Raw genomic sequence first — 19,100 nt, 5'->3', positions numbered from 1 at the left:
TAATCAGATTGACAAATACATAAAGTCTGGTAGTATCAGGTATTGTAGACCTGAAGTACTATGGGAATCCTCTACCCTGTTTATACTGGAGTGTAAATCAACACAACTACTTTGGAAAGCATTTAGCACTCTCCATCAACTGAAGGTATATAAATAGCCTGTGAGCCAGCAGCCCTCACCCCTGCCCTGTGTAAATGCACCAGAATAACGGGTACAGCAGGATTCCTGTCCATGATTTGCATTAGCACAAACTGAAAACAAACCAAATGTCCATTAAGAGTCAAAAATAAGTTATGTGTATTTGTACAGTGGGAAAACTGTCCAGGAATAAAATTGAATGAACTAGAGCTACAGGCAGCAATGTGGATGAATTTTTTAAACCAATGTTGAGAGAAAGAAGATAGAAAAGACTTCATATACTATGATCCTCTACATAAAGTTAGATGTTGACACAACTAAAAACTCTTTTGTTAGGGATGCATGCAGGTTAAAGGAAATGATTGTCAAGAAGTGAGGATGGTGTTTAACCAGGAAAAGGGAAGGAGCTTGTGATGAGAAAAGGATATGGGGGGGCTTTTGCGATGCTGACAAGTATCAATACTTTCAGATTCAAGTAGTGGTTACGTAAGCTCTTTTTATTTGTCACATTGACAGTTCTGTGAACTTCTCAGTACACATATCATATTTTACAATTAAAAACCTGCGTAAAGAATCGGTCGCTTCTTGAGTGCTGGATGTGGGAGTGGGATGAGACCATTTCATTTTAAGCCCTTCACTACTGTTTGCATTCGCATGTTCATTCATTCAGCATTAATTGCACATGTTCTATGTACCAAGCACTCTTCTAATTTTAGCTCATGTAATCCTCACAAGAGCTCTGTGATATGGGATCTTATCTCCATTTTATAGATGAGGAAGTTGAGGCCTAGAGTTATAGAACTTGTCCAAGGTTATATACCTAGTGGGTAGTACCAGGCCCATTTGCCTCAGAGAATCTGAATTTTTACAATATAATCTAAAAGAGAAATTTAATGACTAATTATAAGCAAAAAAAATTGCACATTAAAGAAGATGACAAGTTTTCATCTATCCAGTTAGAGAAAAACACAGAATCTGTCTTTGACACACGTACATCTTGTATTGGCAGGGATTTTCCTTATTAAGCAATTATTTATTGACGGTCTACGTTGTGCTAGGCACAGGTGCTGGGGATAAACACTTAATAAAATACACCCCCTATCTTCCAATAACTTGCACGCTAAGTGAGGAAGGACCAACAGTTATAGTAGAGGTTATATACCAAGTGATACATCGCTGATGGCAGTTTAAAATCTCAGAAATCTTTTGGAAAGAAGTCTGGAGATTGGTACCTCAGAGCCTTAAAAATGTTCATTTGCTTTGATCTCAAACTCATTTTTATGGATTTATTATAAGAACGTTATTCTCAATATGGAAAAAAGCCTTCATGCATAAAAATGGTTATTTTGTCTGATAATGTTGAAAAGTTGGAAAGAATTTAAATGTGTGAAATGGTTAACCAGTAAACCCACTCAGTGGAATATTTTGTAGCCCACACAAAAAAATCAAGGTTATGAATCCCCTGATTATATGAGAAATGATTGATTTCAATGTTAAATGGAGAAAAGTTGAACATAAAATTTGATATCCAATATGATGGGAGCTTTGTCCCAGAAAAATCACCCTAGCCAGTGTACAGAAGGGAGGAAGGAGAGCAGATGACAGGAAGGAAAATTATTCCAAAGCCTTATCATTAGTCTTGTTTAAGTAATAGAATATCAAGCAATTTTACTTTCTAACTTTTTTGGTTCCATATTTCCATGTAAGGGACATGGATTCTGAATACTTTGTAGGAGGAGGGTACACTTTTTCACAAAAATTTAACACTGTGTTCTAATTCCCTCCATTAGAGGGAGAAACTGTTGCATGTAATTGCACTTTGATGTGCTATTTAGAACCAGTCAGCAATTTTAGTCTACTTTCCTCTGACCGTGGTGAGGGTTTTTTGTTTGTTTGCTTATTTGTTTAGAATTTCTTTGAAATCAGTTTTAGAAGATTGATGAAACCATTATAGTAAAAGTAGAGGAATTTTGCAATTTTTTCCCCTTTTTCCCCATTGAAAACTTGACTGGCTTTAGTAATGGAACATTAAAGAATTTGAAGTTCTTAGACTCTCAATTTTTTAAACATGTTCTGAATATAAAAATATATGTTCATTGAGCAAATGTTTGAAAACAATGAACAAGTTCTTGAAGGAAATAAAAGCCACCTCTGCATGTACACACACCTAATCTGCTCTTTTGTCTTAAATATTTATCAGAAATATTTTGCCATGTCACTAAATACTCTTCTACATCAGAGAATTTGATTAAGCTTATGCATCATCTCCCAGGAAAAACGCACAGATATATTTTGAATGTAGAACTCCTGAAGCCCATTCATTAACTCTGGTTGAGACCTCTTGTCATTCTTTTCTTAGTGGCTTCATAGCACATTCCTTCAGACGGTGAGCTGTTTTTATTTAAACCAGTCCCAATTTGGAGGCTCTTAGCTTTCTTCTAGGGTTTGGTTATAAACAATCTTATGACATCATGTTGGTAGATATATCTTTGCCCACATCTTTGATTTTCTTAGGGTAAACTCCTGATGTAGGATTGTTGTTAGGTACCAAGAGCTACTCTCCAGAAAGTGATACCAGTTGCTCTCCCAATGATGGCATATAATAGAGTTCCTCATTCTTTAAGTGATTGTTCAAAGCAGTTAAAAGGTATAAATATACCGTACTGCTTTCATAAGTATAGGAATTCTGATTGTTTATCGCTGCATAAGAAACCACCCCGAAACAGTGGCCTAAAACAATCACAGTCATTTATTTTGTTCACAAACCTGGAGGTTGAGTAGGATATTGATTCTTTTACTACACTCTTACTGACTGAGAACAATACCTATTTGACTAGCTCACAGTTCTGCAGGTCAAAAGTCCAGGCACAGCGTGACTGGGTTCCTGCTCAGATACACACGGGAACATGTGAGTTCCCTCCTGAGAGTGTTAAAGCACATGAAATTTAAGTGTAAGACATTGAGCCCCAAACGTTGGATGTTCACCATAGTTTGTGTGGGTCACAGAGCGGAAATCAAGATGTCAGACTGGCTGTGTTAGCATCCAGAGGGTCTGGGAAAGAATGCCTCCAGGCTTCTTCGGCTTGTTGGCATAATTCAGATTCTGCAGTTACAGGACAGAGGTCCCCACTTCCTTGCTGGCTGTCAGTCGGGGGACAGTCTCACCTCCTAGAGGCCTCTCACTTGCCTTCCCTGGCACAGCATTGGACTTCTTCAGAGCCGGCAATGGAGAGTCTCCCTCTTGTCCCTTTTGTTCTTCAATTCAGGAAGAGTTCAGGTCCTTTTCATGGGGTGCCTGAGTAGGTCCCATCCACCTAGAATAATCTCCCTATCTTAAAAAAAATCAACTGATTTTGAACCTTAATTCCGTCTGCAAAATCCCTTCACTGCAGCACCTAGATTTAGAGTTTGGATAACTGGAAGGTTTGTGTACGTCAGTAAGTAGGAGTCTTAGGGGCTTTGTTAGAATTCTGCCTATTGCAAGCAGTGTCCCCACTTCAAGGACCAAAGTGTCTTAGTTCCTAAAAATCCTAAGAGAGTTTATCAGTGTTCATTTTATTTTATTGGCCTTGGTGGATGGGAAGACTACCACCTCCGTGAGCAGGAATGGCAGCCAGCTTCGTGGTTCTGGTACTTAGTGGTGTGACCTTGGCTGTGCTGCTCTACGTACTCTACTTCTCTGCCTCTGTTTCCCTCATCTGTAAAATAACGTGGAGTTAGTGATTGTTCTTTCCTCGTATGTTTTTTTAAAATAAATTTATTTTATTTATCTATTTTTGGCTGCACTGGGTGTTTGATACAGCTCACGGGCTTTCTCTACTTGCGTCGAGCGGGGGCTACTCTTCGTAGTGGTGTGCGGGCTTCTCATTGCGGTGGTTTCTCTTGTTGCGGAGCACGGGCTCTAGGCGCACAGGCTTCAGTAGTTCTGGCACGCGGGCTCAGTAGTTGTGACTTGGGGGCTCTAGAGCATAGGCTCAGTAGTCGTGGCGCACGGGCTTAGTTGCTCCGAGGCACTTGGGATCTCTCTGGACCAAGGCTCTTAGGTAATGTGCATGAAAGCAGAGCATAATCTAAAAAGGTCTATCTAAATATACTTTATCAGAGGTTGAGCGTAGGGAGGAATTTTTCAAAGTGCATCCACTGGACTGGCGGACACTCATTCAATAAATGGTGAGCACCTGCTTATATAAGGCAAAAGGGGCATCATGAACACAACAGCCTTTCTGAGAAATACTGGAGTTGAGCTTATAGGGGGTTTTAAGTGCATAGGTGATGAGCTGAAGGGAAGAGTGCATGGGAGTGAATATTTTGAAGGAGCCAAAGAAAATATTGGTGATCGTACATTTAATAAATTGGGTTGGTTATGATTTAGGCCTTTTGTATTTCTTTTTTTTTTTTTTTTTTTTTGGTGGTACGCGGGCCTCTCACTTTTGTGGCCTCTCCCGTTGCAGAGCACAGGCTCCAGACGCGCAGATCCCGCGGCCATGGCTCACGGGCCCATCCACTCCGCGGCATGTGGGATCCTCCGGGACCGGGGCGCGGACCCGTGTCCCCCTGCATCGGCAGGTGGACTCTCAAGCACTGCGCTACCAAGGAAGCCTGATTTAGGACTTTTTAACGTAAACATTAGATATTTTGCTCACTAAAGTTAATTGTTAACATTCAGCAGAGTTGTAATATGTTTTGTTCCAATCAGATTCTATAATTCACTTTCTAATTTAAGGGAAACTTAAAGCAGGTAATTTTCTAATGTGGAATGAGGCTCCATTATGAATTGAGCCAGTTAGAAATGTGATCTTTTGTGAAAGATCATTAATAAAATGATAACTTTGGTTTATTTATATACCACCTAAGCGTTATATAGGAAACTTTGTTGGGTGCCTGGGGGTTTTGGTTATTATGTGATATGGTCTCTGTCTTTACTGGTGGAGAGTTAGGTTAATTACAGATTAATTACATTTTGAGTGTTTTAGCTTTGTTCCTTGAAGCTAGACAAGACTACTTTTGACGACAATGAGAAAAAATCATGTCAGACATTTTCAGTCTTCTTTTATAGCTGGAACGTGAAAATGCCCAGTTAAGAAATACAACTTTCTCTTTGTCTGAAGCCCTTCATGCCCACTCATTGACAAGCATGATCCTGGATGATGAAGGGGTTTGGAGCAGCACTGAGAATTCTTTTCAGAAGTTTCATGCTTTCCTGGTTTTCCTTAAAGATGCTGGGTTAGTTCATTTCTCTTCATGGCATTCTTCTCTTTGTGACTCTAATGGTAGTTTGCTGAGGAACTGGAGCAATTTTCACCACTTACGTGGCCATATTTAGCCAAATTTAGTGTAATTATAGGTAATATAGTTGACGTTTTAAAATGAGGAATTAAATTTTTTAAGAAATGCAAATAGGGGAGCCTGCTTTGGTAGAGTGGGGAGCCCATTATAAAAGAGTAACCTGTAGACAGAGTAATTAGTATGTACAGTTTTTTGTAAAGACTAAATTGAAGGCAGTTTTTCATTGAAAATATTCGGGAATGGATAAGAATTTTCCTCTCTTTCACTTATTTTGCTTGTTTGATAAGTTTGAATTAAAGTTATTTTTGTCTTAGACATAAAAATTATTATTAATCTGCAGGGAAGATATAGGTCAGTGGTTCTCAACCACGAGCAATTTTGCTGAAAGAGGGAAGTGGAGATTGATAGTTGATGGAGTGGTGTTTTGTTAGTGAATGAGCTGGTGTTGGGAAGGGAGGAACAAACACATTCTTGGAAACTGGAGGAAAGGTGGTAAAGAAGTGTGGGAATGGAGGTGTGACAGGCAGTGAATGGGGTGCATGGTACATGTTGAAGCTGCTAGTGAGACAGTGGGATGTCTCCTAGAGGATGAATCTGGAAAGGGCTGAGAAGTTGGGGGAGAGAGAGGCTTGTAGTCTGGAGTAGGATGTTGGCTTTTAAGATTTTAGAAGTATTTTATGATTGTAGCTCTGGGGAAATCTTAATTGCTCTTCTGTGATTATAATAACCTTTGTCTTTTCTCCTTTCCTCCTCTGGTCCAGGCTTGGTCAGCTGGCTACAATGGCTGGTATAGATCAGTCAGATTTTCATTTACTAGGTCGTCCCCAGATGAATTCTACTGTTAGTAGTCCACCTAAAGAAGAAAAGAAGGCACTTGAAGAAGAGAAATCAGAATCAAAGCAGAGTGCCCCAGGACCAATGCAAAATCTCCAAGTAAGTGGAGAGGGCAGCACTTAATGATTCTAAGAGTGATTAGCAAAAAGGAAATGACCAAGTCACAGAGAAAATAATAATGGTCAGTCTCTAATAGTTCACATGCTCGTGAGCTAGAAGACTCTGGAGTCCTCTCCAAATCTGAGATTAGTAAATGTGGGCCCATTTCATGATACTGTATTGTTGTACATAAGAAAACTGGAAGTTCTTTAGAAAATGTATGAGTTACAGCAAACTCTCCTTAATGAAGGAAGAAAACATTACAGAAAATATTCCAAATTTTAAATTGTATAAATGTCTGTTCTATTCATATTTTATCTAGGTTTCTATTTGTATGCAGTTAGCTTACAATGAAGGAACACTAATGAAGGTACACGTACTGATACAATTTTTAAAATAAGTAATCTTGACATTGCTGATATATAAGATCTTATACTGACTCACCTGGTCATGGGAATGGGAGGGGAAACCTGTGAGCTTTTCCTCCAGCCTCACTTGGTGCCCCCTTTGCCCAGCTCAGCCAATCTCAGACTGGTCTTGTGAACTGACAGCTTGAGAACACAGTCTGGTCACAAACTATATACTGTTTACTTGTGCCTGGAGGATAGCAAAGAAATTAATTTTCTTACAGAGTAGGGTTTCATTTAAGTGAGGGAAAGGAAATGGGTAATAACTACCCCAATCAGCAAAGTCTGAAAATGTAGCGGACATAGCCTTGGATATAGCTAGGTTAAGCTGAGAATCACTTGGCAAGATATAATTAGGAAAAAACTGGCTCTGAAATCTTCTGAATAATCAATTGACTGTGTTAATAATAAAATCACAGAGTAACATTGAAGTTTTGAACTCTACTTTTTAATGGTTGGCTTTGTTCATCACTGAATTTTTGTCTTGTCTTTTGTCTTTCCCTCCAGTTTCAGAAAATTACAGGTGATGCTGGGATTCCTTTGCCTGTCGACTCCTTCCATGTCCCAGTCTCTACTCAGGAGGCCTTAGAAACTTCCAAAGACAACCTGGGGGTCATAGTCCCAGAGCAGCGGCAGGAGTCTTTTGAAGATTTCAATGCTAGAACGTGTTCTTCTTCAGCAGACAACTGGAAGTCAAAGAAAAGAAGAGGAATTACCTAGAAATAGCAGGTCTTCTTCAGAGAAAATGACCAAAGCATAATATACCAAAAACGACTCTGCTAATAAAGAACCTGGGAAGGACCTGCATTCCTGCTCTGACTCACCTGTAGAGCAGAAAAGCAAAGGAATTGGGCAAAATAATTCTTTGCTTACTGAACCAATTAGAAGTGAGTCTTTGAAAAAACACATTTCTATTAAGAAATTTCTGTACAATAGTGACTGTTTCATCAAAGACAACTAAAAGTAAACTCAGTCTACTAGAACATTGTGAAAGTGAGACTCTTGGATCTGATTGTGAATTTCCAGAAAGCATCCATATTCCATCACGCCTAACATAGGTCTAAATCTTTTAAAATCTTTTAAAATTATGTTTTTGCCTTCAAATTTTAATAAATTACTTATGTTTTTATTATAGCATATGGTGTTTTAAAATACTTGACTGGAAGCCATTAGAGAAAGATTTATCTATACTTTTTTATTATAATGAAAGTTTTGGTGTATTTTTCCTTGTGACAGTTTGCACCATTCATTCAGCTAGTGTTTACTGAGGGCTTCATATGTACAGTACTTTTCTGGGTGCTATTGCTTTCAGCAGTGAACAAAATAAAGCCTTTACTCTCCTGGAACTAACACTCTGTGGTGGGAGAATACGTAAACAACAAAACAGGGTAAGGGGTAAAAAGAGGTGGGAATAATAAATGGAATCGTTTTACCATTTGGTTAACTGTCAAACTATTATAAATCGTATGGCCAGAAGCCATTGACATATTTTAATTCACAATAACCAGAGAGCATCAAACATTTACCAAAACACTTAACCGTGTTTATGGATTACAGCAACACTATGAGGTAGAGAAATGTTACCATCCCAATTTTATAGATGAGGAGTCTGAGGAGACATTATGTGAGTTGCCCAGAATTACACAGCTGTAACCAAGTGGGAAGCTGGGATGTGACCAGAACCCATGCTCTTTTTTTTTTAATGTATGGAGTTTATTATGTTTCATTTGTTTCTGATTTATGTGATTTTTTAAAAGATTTTTTTTGATGTCGACTACTTTTAAAGTCTTTATGGAATTTGTTACAGTATTGCTTCTGTTTTATGTTTTGGATTTTTGGCTGCAAGGCATGTGGGATCTTAGCTCCCCGACCAGGAATCGAACCCTCACCCCCTCCATTGGAAGGCGAAGTCATAACCACTGGACCACCAGGGAAGTCCCCCTTATGTGATGATTTTTATGGCAGTTTTTTTAAATTGTATTTTTTATTGACATATAGTAGAATTACAGTGTTGTGTTAATTACTGCTGCACAGGAAAGTGACACAGTTATACATTTATATACATTCTTTTTCATATTCTTTTCCATTATGGTTTATCACAGGATATTGAATATAGTTCCCTGTTCTATACAGTAGGACCTTTTGATGTTTTTTTTAATACATCCACTTTTTTTTTCATAAATGTATTTATTTATTTTATTTTTGGCTGCGTTGGGTCTTCGTTGCTACACACGGGCCTTCTGTAGTTGCGGTGAGTGGGGGCTACTCTTATTTGTGGTGTGCAGGCTTCTCATTGGTGGCTTCTCGTTGCAGAGCACGGGCTCTAGGTGCATGGACTTCAGTAGTGGTGGCTCACAGGCTTCAGTAGTTGTGACTCACAGGCTGTAGAGCGCAGGCTCAGTAGTTGTGGCACACGGGCTTAGCTGTTCCGCGGCATGTGGGATCTTCCTGGACCAGGGCTCGAACCCGTGTCCCCTGAGTTGGCAGGCATATTCTTATTCACTGCACCACCAGGGAAGTCCCATGTGGGACCTTTTTGTTTATCCATCCTGTATATATACCACTTTGCATCTGCTAATCCTAAACTCCCAATCCTACCCCCTCCCACCCCCTTCCCCTTGGCAACCACCAGTCTATTCTCTATTTCCTTGATTGTGTTTCAGTTTCACAGATAGGCAGAACCCAGGCTCTTAATCACTTTGTTATTCTGTTTCCTTGTTGTTAAGAGAAGAAGGGTTTAAGGAAGGCACCGAGAGAGAAGCCAGTGAGCACTGGAAGTGCAAAACAGTGGGGCTGTCAGCACACCTGTCTCCTTCCCCCATCTGAGCAGAATTTTTAAACAGCAGAGTATGTAAGAGTATGTGCTGACACATCTCTGGATTAAATTATGTCTCCCTGGTAAAATATGCACAGATAAGTCTTTAGTTCAGTCAGACTGAAAGGTGAGATCAGAGAAAAGCTAGAGTGTCAGATTTCTTCTAAAAGGTCCTGCCTGATTGTTACTAAGAGGACTACTAGAGTACTAGTTAGTTCAGTAGTCATGGATTGAGTGTTAAGAGGAGTGAAACAATGAGCAAGATGTAGTGTTGGCCCTTTAGCAGTGGAGTGAGAGGGGAAGACGCACAGCAGATGGCTCATCCTGCACGTGACATGCTATGACGGGCATATTCAGGGCGTTTAGTCATTGTTTGTGGAAGAAGAGAGGGAGCTGTGAGGCAAAGAAAAGTCATCGAAAGAGGCAATCCCTAACTTAAAGGACTCGTGAGAAACTGGTGAGTCAGCCGGTGAAAGGCAAGGATACTCAAGGTAGAGTGGACAGCGGAAGTCCAGAGCCGTGAGTGTGCGAGGGTTGTGTTACGGAGCCACAGGCACAGGCTCTGGAGGATCAGTGCAGTGTCCCCAGGCAGCGGCAAGTGCCCCTAAAGGAGGCAGCGAGGAGGAGGAGAGCGGGTCTTAACCATCCATGTGTGTGGAGCTGGTTTCCTCAGAAAATAGCTAAGAATGGAAAGGAAAAGTTCAGGTGGCATTTTAGACCACTGACATCAGTATGGATGAGGAATCTGAAGAAGCCTGGAGATAATTATGCCCCACTCTTCTGAGGAGCAGTGTTTTTTATTTTCGAGTGGGACTTTCACGCTGCCACCTCCTCTCCTGTCCCTACTGAAAGGTTTATAGGTCGGCAGAAGGGAGAACCTGGCTTAAGTAAAGTTGAGGAGGTTTCTTTACTGTACAGCTTCTCGGGGCTGCTGTAGGCTAATGTTCATTCTGGATCGTCACAGCAGGCATATGGTACACAGCCATCCGCAAATCTATTTGTCTGTAGAGTCCTCTTTTAGTAGAAGTGTCTACCAGCTGGTTCCACCAAACAGCAATTTGGTAACTTCTAGACCAGGTAATAGAAAGGGGTCTGAAATAAGGTATAGATGAAGGGAGGAAATAAGTTCTAATTTTATTTAGGAAATTACAAGCAAGACTTGATCTTGGGAAGTAAGGGAGAAGTAGGAGGCGGAGGCTGAACCCCCATCCGTGTGACTAAGGTTGGGTGGTGGTATCATTGAGTTTGGACGTAGGGGATAAATAACTGAATTGGGGAAAAGACTTTAGTTCTGGACATGTAGAATTTGAAAGCACCTGTAGAATTCAGGAGACAAACAGGTAGGTAACTCGACATGCATGTGAAGACATGGAAAGATAAAAATTTGAATGTCACCAGCACTTCGCAGCCATTACAATCATGAAAATGGATGAAATTTCAGAGAATTGTGAGTACTGACAACGTTTAAGTAATAAGCAGAGAAAGAATTCTGGGAAGGAGAGAGGTGATAGAGTTTCAAGGAGGAGGAAGTAGATGACAGCATCATACTTCAGAGAATGTGAGTGTCCATTGGATTTGGGCAGTTAGGTTCCCCGTGACTTTAAAGCAGTTCAGTGAAGTGGTGGACAAGAAAGCCAGACTGCAATAAATTGAGGGCATAGGGCTGCCTGTGGGGGACAGGCGGGCCTAGTGAAGACAGTGGGAATAGGCTGCTCTGAAGGAGTTTGGATGAAAAGAGAAAATAATTAGCAAAAAAGAATTGTTTAGAATGAGAAGGACTTCTATTTTTTATGTTGAAATGGAGGAACTGATAAAGGAGATCCTGAAGATGTAGACAATAATTTAGAGAATTGGGGAAACGTGGACATATGAATAAGAAAAAAACCTTGCACAGTACATAAAAATCACTTGTATCCTTCAAGTTGGATGGATACTGGTAAGTTTGGGAGGAAATAAAGGTAAGAAGAGATAGAGGTAAATGAGTTTACACTGATAGCCCCAGTTTTCTTTGACCCAGATTTTTCAGACACATACATACACATACATAATTATAGTTTTAAAATTCTTTCGTAGTTACATGTTTTATTAATCACGTCTGAGAAAAGTCATTGATTTTCATTCTCTACAGCATTATCTTGTAAGGACAAGATACAGTGACAACTTCCAAGCTTTTTGCCTATCAGAGCTGAAACAAAGTATCTCCATAATTGAATGTTCACTTCTTATTTGTAATAAGTTTATCCTTAGGAGGATACTTCATAGTGTTTGATCACAGATGAGTTTGGGCATTGCTATCACTCAATAATGCTAAGCATCTGTCAGGTTCTCTCCTACGCTATATATTAATTTTTTCTCCATTAAGCAAATATTTATTGGCGGCCTGTGGGAATAAGATACACCTAGGTCCTCTTTCCTTGGTTTATTCACAAAAGCCTCTGAAACTAAATTTCCAAGTCAGGCCATAGTAAGGCCTGGCATAATACGTCTTCATCGTTAACAGTTTTTTTTGTGTTTGTGGTTTTCTTTTCTTTCTTTCTTTTTTTTTTTGAATCAAGGATAAGATAACTCAGTAGTTGTCCATTGATTAATAAGTCAAAGAAGACATTGATGGAGCATGGTATTTTGAATATCCTTTCCACAGAATAGGTAATGGGCCATCCTGAAACTCTGGTGAGATGCTTATCATTTTCAGATTTTGCAGTGGCGGAGAAAACCCTATTACACCTTGAATTATCACTAGAAACATGAATTCAGCCAAACAAAAACAGTGCCTCTGCCTACTGAGGTTGTCAATTTCCATCTTAACAAAAGTGAACATTTCTCCTTTAGATTAAAGTCAAGAAAATCCCCTCTGTCCAGGATGTGATAATGGGGTGCCAGAAAGAGGAAAACTGAAGGTATTCCCTCTTTACACCTGAACAGTGAATTCATTCTGATATCAAATATTTGTTATGATTCTGCTATGACCAGGTGCTTTATTGTGTTTAGAGATCAAGTTACTGTTCATTCTTGGTAAGTAAGAAAAATCCATGTTTTAGGACTCTGAATAGTAACTATATATTTTATATATATATATATTAAAATAAATATATATATATTATATATTATATATATTCCACCTATTCAACAAAATTGTAATTTTCATCATCTCTTACAAACGATTAACTGTATTTACTCTTTGGAAAGGGCTTATAGGGAATTCAAGTCTCCATATACTTTTTTATATAAGACCATGGAAACCAAATTCTCAACTGGGAGCAAACTTAGGTTTTGCTATGAAGGTTTATGCTTGCCTGGCCTTAGAGTGGTAGGCCAGGAACTCAAGGTGGAGTTTTTTTCCTCTAAGTTACTTTCATTGATGCCACCCTGAAAAAATTTGGAGGGAGTATTTTTTGAAATAGCTTTATCTCAGTAACCCTTTAAAAATGCTTCAGGGTATCGGGAACATAACTGTCAAAATGTTCAAGCAACTCTTGTTGATTTAAGTATAATTGATCAGGAGCAATACAGGAAAGAGCTGGGTACAAAAGACAAAAGGCGCGAGGCTATTTCATGTTTTTGGCTTATTGTACAGGACAGAGAAAGTCTCATACACTCACGCAGCCTAGGTGCCCTACTGTTCTCTCCTTTTAGTAGAAATAAAAGAGAGCTAGTTTCTCAATAGCATCATTCTATCCTTAAGTGGGTACACAGTGATATTCTAATGGTCTCTGGAGCAGAGAATAATTCCATGGCAGCTCTGACCTCCAGTCACCGGGTTCTCTGTAACTTAGTCTTTCATGGCCAAGGACTATAATCATTATTTCGATTTATATCTAGCATCTCAAAATTGAAAGTATTCCATGGACAACAAAACAGGAAGTGATTTCATGAAGTGTTGTAGTATGTATGAAATAATAAAGTATAAAAATACAAATCGTCAGTAAAGCTTTTTCTTTCCAGAGAAGTATATTCAGAAATTAATGTAAGCATCTAAGCTGCGCATGTGTGTTTTTTCACCCATGATCGTGTGTGTGTGTGTGTGTGTGTGTGCATTCCACTGCTACAGGAGACGTGCAAAATAGTATCAGATTTGCTACTATATGAAGTACTGGTTTCTCCCAAGAACTGTGTGCTCGCAGGGTTCGTTCAGGAAGCTGAGTGCCCTACCACCACATCGCAGTCGTATCTCATCACCTTCGGCGGGAATAACTTACACTTTAACCTTACATGCAGGCGTATTAAATTAGTATTACTCATCAGAACTTGCTTATTAATAAAACAAGCTGAATTAGCCACTGCAGAATCATATTTGGAAATTCAATGACAATTTTACATTTTTAATAAAGGCTCAGAAATATTATTGCAGAGCAGGTGGTACAGAAAACTGTGGTCAAATTTGACATTCATTAATCATTGAAGTGTGGAACGTGACAGGTGAAAATTGATATTGATTTCTTTCCTCTAATATTTGGAAGAGTTCTAACAGGTAAATAAAATGAGACAACAAGACATAGCAAGTCTCACTGATTTCTCTGATCACCTCCTCCCCACATATCACTCCTTCGCCTGCCATGTTTTGAATAATTCAATGCCCATAGTCTTTCCACTTCAGTGCATTATAAAACACACTCAAGCTGGGTTTCAATCATATTAGACTGAAAGCTGAACTTTTTATGGAGAATTATTTAAAACAAAATGAGACTTGAGCCCAACAGCCTTTGAAACCAAACAATCCTGGGAGTTCAGTAAGGAAACATCAACACTGTGGAGAACTTTTGGATTCAGAAAATTCAGTAATCCTATTTGATGTATGTTAACCGTATCAAATTAACAACCTTCTGCTTGATTTCAGCACTGACTTGAGAGCTGAATTACTACTGGTCTTGTATTTTAACTAGTTATGAAAGCACTGAGAGAGTTGTTCTTGGGTTGAGCTTGACCTGCCCCTGGGAATGCTCTCTGTACTATGCATCTTGAAAAGTTTATTCAAGTGCATTTCTCTGCCTTCCTTCTTCTCATATGCACCCCTTGGGAAAACGAAAGATGCTCAAATATAGATGTGAACTCTGCAGACGCTCTGTTTGACAATGGTGTCCTTCAGCTTCCCAATAAAAAATTATATTGCTGACCACCCATTTGACTGAAAAGTGACTCATTTTACTGACAGATATCTGGCTTGAGATGCCAAAAGAAATAGGTCATTTCAAATTTCCTTTTTAATTTTGTCATAGCTTTGTGTTGCCACACTACTTGTTCAAAAGTTAGATCATGAAGGTTCCTTCCTATGACCTCCAAATAATTAATCAAAATATTCTTCAATAGGCTATATAAAAAGCAAGCAGAATATTCCAATTATCAATCTTTCTCTTGAGTCATATAGTTCTTGTAATTTCAAGGAAGAGAAACTCAAATGTAAAGAGTTACAATAGTCAAACCTATCAGCACTGTTATCTAACCATTCAGCAATTTTCTCTGCCAAGTCACTCTGAACCTTAGACTACAGAGAATGTGTTTTTAATTAATTTTTAAGGTTCTCCTCTTTTGAGTTAAAAAATGATCACAATTTTTATAAGTAAAATTAAAGAAAAAACACAAAATAGAACATCTGAGATATTTCCATTAGGCATTATATATATATAAACATATATATATATATATATACATAATTTTAATATATATACATATATAAAGGCACTGGAATAAATCTCCATCTTCTGTGTCAGTCGGACATAGGTCCCTTTTCTTAGGAATAGGGAACTCCTTTCACAATGGAAGTTGGGAAATTGGCTCGACCATCCTTCTTAAATATAATTCCATGAAGCCGCTGTTTAAGGTCGTCTGGATCTTGGTTCCTTCTAGCAATCTACTACTCCAACAGTGTGTAGTTCATCAAATTCAGGTCTTTCTGAAGCCAGGCTAGAAATACAAAGTGAGGTGGACGACTAAGGTAACTGACCAAAAAGGAGGAGGAAGAGGAGCAAAACAATTTCCCAATTTCATTTTTTTCCCATATTCTTTGTGCTTGACAAGGGAAAAAATATTCGGGTCTGAGTTCCTCTCATTCTTAGCCATTGTTGTTTCAAAGTCTGAGAGAAAAAAAAAAAGGTAAAAATGAAAATATGGAGTCCAGAATTCCGTTAGCTCTCTTGCATGCAATAACACAACTTAAAAGTCCTTCCAAAATGAAGGGATAAACTTCTAAAAATATAGCCCAATCTTTTCAAACTAAACAATAAAAAGTAAAAATACATTTTAGAAATCCAACAAACACACTAACCACAGTCAAAGCAAAGGAAGGCTTATGGCTTACCAAATGACAGTGGCTGTCTACAAGAGAGAGAAAGAGAATACTCCAAAATTCTATCTGACCTAGCAGAGCTCAGCACAGCTACTATTCTTCTTTCCTAAAATCAAGGCATAAAGAAATTGAATAAAACTTGCCAAAATGTCACCCGGTACCTCCAAAAGCAGATTAAAGAAGGAAGTGTCCAGAAATCAGGATGAAGAAAACTACTTAGAGAAGCCTCTTCTCCTATCAGTGGGCCAACAGGGTTTATTTGGGTAATAAAATGATAATAGACATTTTTGTCATCTTCTTTTCATAATTTATACATTTAAATTCCAGTTAACATTTAAAAAATATCCAATCAGAATGACAGGCATTTCCAGAAGTATCAGTTTTTTTAATCCTCACCCTTTTACAAATGTGAAAACTGAGGCTCAGTATAGCTGTCAAGGAATTTTGCTAAATCATTGAAGCTGTAAATTTGGGACTTAAGTCTAAATCAGTTTCTCATTTTATCTTGGCTACCTTCTTAAAATTCTGTTTAGGGACATAGGGAGGGGGAAGGGTAATCTGGGATGAAGTGAGAGAGTGGCATAGACATATATACACTACCAAGTGTAAAATAGCTAGCTAGTGGGAAGCAGCCAAATGGCACAGGGAGATCAGCTCGGGGCTTTGTGACCACCTAGACGGGTGGGATAGGGAGGGTGCGAGGGAGACACAAAAAGGAGGGGATATGGGGATGTATATATACGTATAGTTGATGCACTGTTATACAGCAGAAACTAACACAACATTGTAAAGCAATTATACTGTAATAAAGATGTTAAAAATATATATAAGAAAGCTATACTATACAATAGATACAGTGATAATATATCTGAGAGGTGGAATTATGGCTGCTTTTAAATCTATTTTTGGATTATTTGATTACATGATTTCTCTATAAAGAACATGAATCCCTTGTATAATAAAACTTACTCAAAACCAAAAAAAAAACAAAAACCAATTCTGTTTAGGAAGAGAGGATAGAATGAAGGTTTGAGCATAGAAATCATCTAGAAATCACTGAAGATACTGGGCCTGTAGTGCAGTTTCATTTGTAGTGGATTTCGCTTACATTCTTATATTTAGTTTTATTTCTATACAACTATCAAAGAAGGAGAAAGAAGTTGGGTAATATTTGCATTTGCAACTAATCAAAGCAGAATTGCTTTTAGCTTTAACAAAAAGATCGTTCTGTGATCTCAGATTAACATCTTTATTCTTAAATGGAGCATAAATAACATTTATTGGCTAAGATTATTTGCAGTAAACAAGACTGTTCACTGTTTACCACCTAGCAGATGACTATTTGTAAGTCTCACTGAGTATGCTAAAACCTTATACTGAGCTCTCATTTTACCAGAGTGAATTTAAATTAACTGCAGCTGCCAGAATTAATGAAACCGGGTAAATGATGCAAAGATATTCCACAGGGTATTCTGTTTTAATTAAGAGATAGAAAATGTGAGTCATTAGAGGTTTTTAAAAATGTTGCATTCTATTACTTTCTCGTATTTTAAATCTAGGAATATAGATGAAAACTAAAACATGTTAGCCACCTTAGTTCAGTTTTTAATGTATATCAGCTCTGAATTTATATTGAGTGAATAGTTAAGAGTCTGAATGAAGAACATAATCTGGAGGCATTCAGGTACAAGTCATAAATTTTATTAGAAATTGAGTATCTGTTAATTAGCAGGCAGCTATATAACTTAACTATAAAGCCACTACAATTCAAACATTGTAGCATTACTACATGAATGAACACGTATACAAATTAAACAGAAAAGAATATCAACAAATATTTCCAAGTATGTCTGGGAAGTTTGATTGTGATAAAGTCAAGTTATAATCTTTAAAATTCATGCCTAGAAAACTACACACCCATTGAAAACTAAAGTCTGTACCTCACACTACATACCACAATAAATTACACCATTTGCACATGTAAAAAGCTTGCAAGTTGCCACTTTACCCTAACAAGATGTGTCTTTTTCAAATGTTTTCTCCCACTCTGTGGCTTGTCTTTTCATTATCTTGATAGTGATTTTCACAGAGCAGACATTTTCTATTTTAATGAAGTCTAGCTTATCAATTCTTTCTTTCATGGATTGTGCCTTTGGTGTTATATTTTAAAAGTCATTGCCATACCCAAGGTCATCTAGGTTTTCTCCTCTGTTATCTTCTGGGAGTTTTACAGTTTTGTGTTTTACATTTAGGTCTGTGGTTCATTTTGAGTTGATTTTTATGAAAGATATAAAGTCTGTGTCTAGATTACTTTTTTTTTTTTACTATGGACATCCAGCTGTTTCAGCACTATTTGATGAAAAGACTATCTTTTCTCCATTGTATTGTCTTTGTTCTCTTGCCAAATATCAGTTGATTTTATTTATGTGGGTCTATTTTGGGGCTCTTTATTCTGTTCCATTGATCTATTTCTTCTTTCACCAATACCACCCTGTCTTGATTACTGCACTTTCGTAATAAGTCTTCAAGCTGGGCAGTGTCATTCCTTCAACTGTGTCCTTCAATGAGGTAATAGCTATTCTGGGTCTCTTGCCTCTTCATATGGACTTTAGAATCAGTTTGCCAATATCCATAAAATAACTTGCTGAGATTTTGATTGGGATCACACTGAATTTCTATAGATTAAGTTGGAAAGAACTGACATTTTGATAATACTGAGTCTTCCTATTCATGAACATGCAATATCTCTCCATTTATTTAGTTATTCTTTGACTTCATTCATCATGGTTTTGTAGTTTTCCTCCTATAGATGTTGTACATATTTTATTAGATTTATACTGAAGTATTACACTTTTGGCAATGCTAATGTAAATAGTGTGTGCTTTTTTTTAACCTATTCCACTTGTTCATTATTGGTATATAGGAAAGCAATTGCCTTTTGTATATTAACCTTGGATCCTGCAACCTTGCTATAATCACTTATTAGTTACAGGAGTTTTGGGTCAACTCTTTAAGATTTTCTACATAGATGATCATGTCATCTGTGAACAAAGACAGCTTTATGTCTCCCTTCTCAATATGTACACCTTTTATTTCCTTTTCTTGCCTTATTGCATTAGCAAGGACTTGCAGCACAATATTGAAAAGTGATAATAAAGGAGGACATTCTTGCCTTCTGCTTAATCTTAGTGGGAAAACACTGAGTTTATCTCAAGTAAGTATGATGTTAGCTATTGTTTTT

The 19,100-nt window shown here is 37.9% G+C and overlaps 1 pseudogene across 1 annotated transcript in view; it reads left to right on the top strand.

The window, feature by feature from the left end:
• LOC309799247 (centrosomal protein of 78 kDa-like) overlaps positions 1-7,822 on the top strand; it is a 780,309-nt pseudogene extending 772,487 nt beyond the window's left edge. Inside the window, exons 12-15 of the transcript in view lie at positions 5,195-5,361; positions 6,186-6,357; positions 6,680-6,727; positions 7,272-7,822. The product of the transcript in view is annotated as a centrosomal protein of 78 kDa-like (transcript). The remainder of the gene's footprint in view (positions 1-5,194; positions 5,362-6,185; positions 6,358-6,679; positions 6,728-7,271) is intronic.
• The last annotated feature ends 11,278 nt before the right edge of the window (positions 7,823-19,100 follow it).

Source organism: Mesoplodon mirus, assembly GCF_964341445.2.
Source record: "Mesoplodon mirus genome assembly, chromosome: 3".
In the NCBI taxonomy this organism is placed as follows: Eukaryota; Metazoa; Chordata; class Mammalia; order Artiodactyla; family Ziphiidae; genus Mesoplodon; species Mesoplodon mirus.
This window is presented reverse-complemented; position numbering and strand designations above follow the sequence as displayed.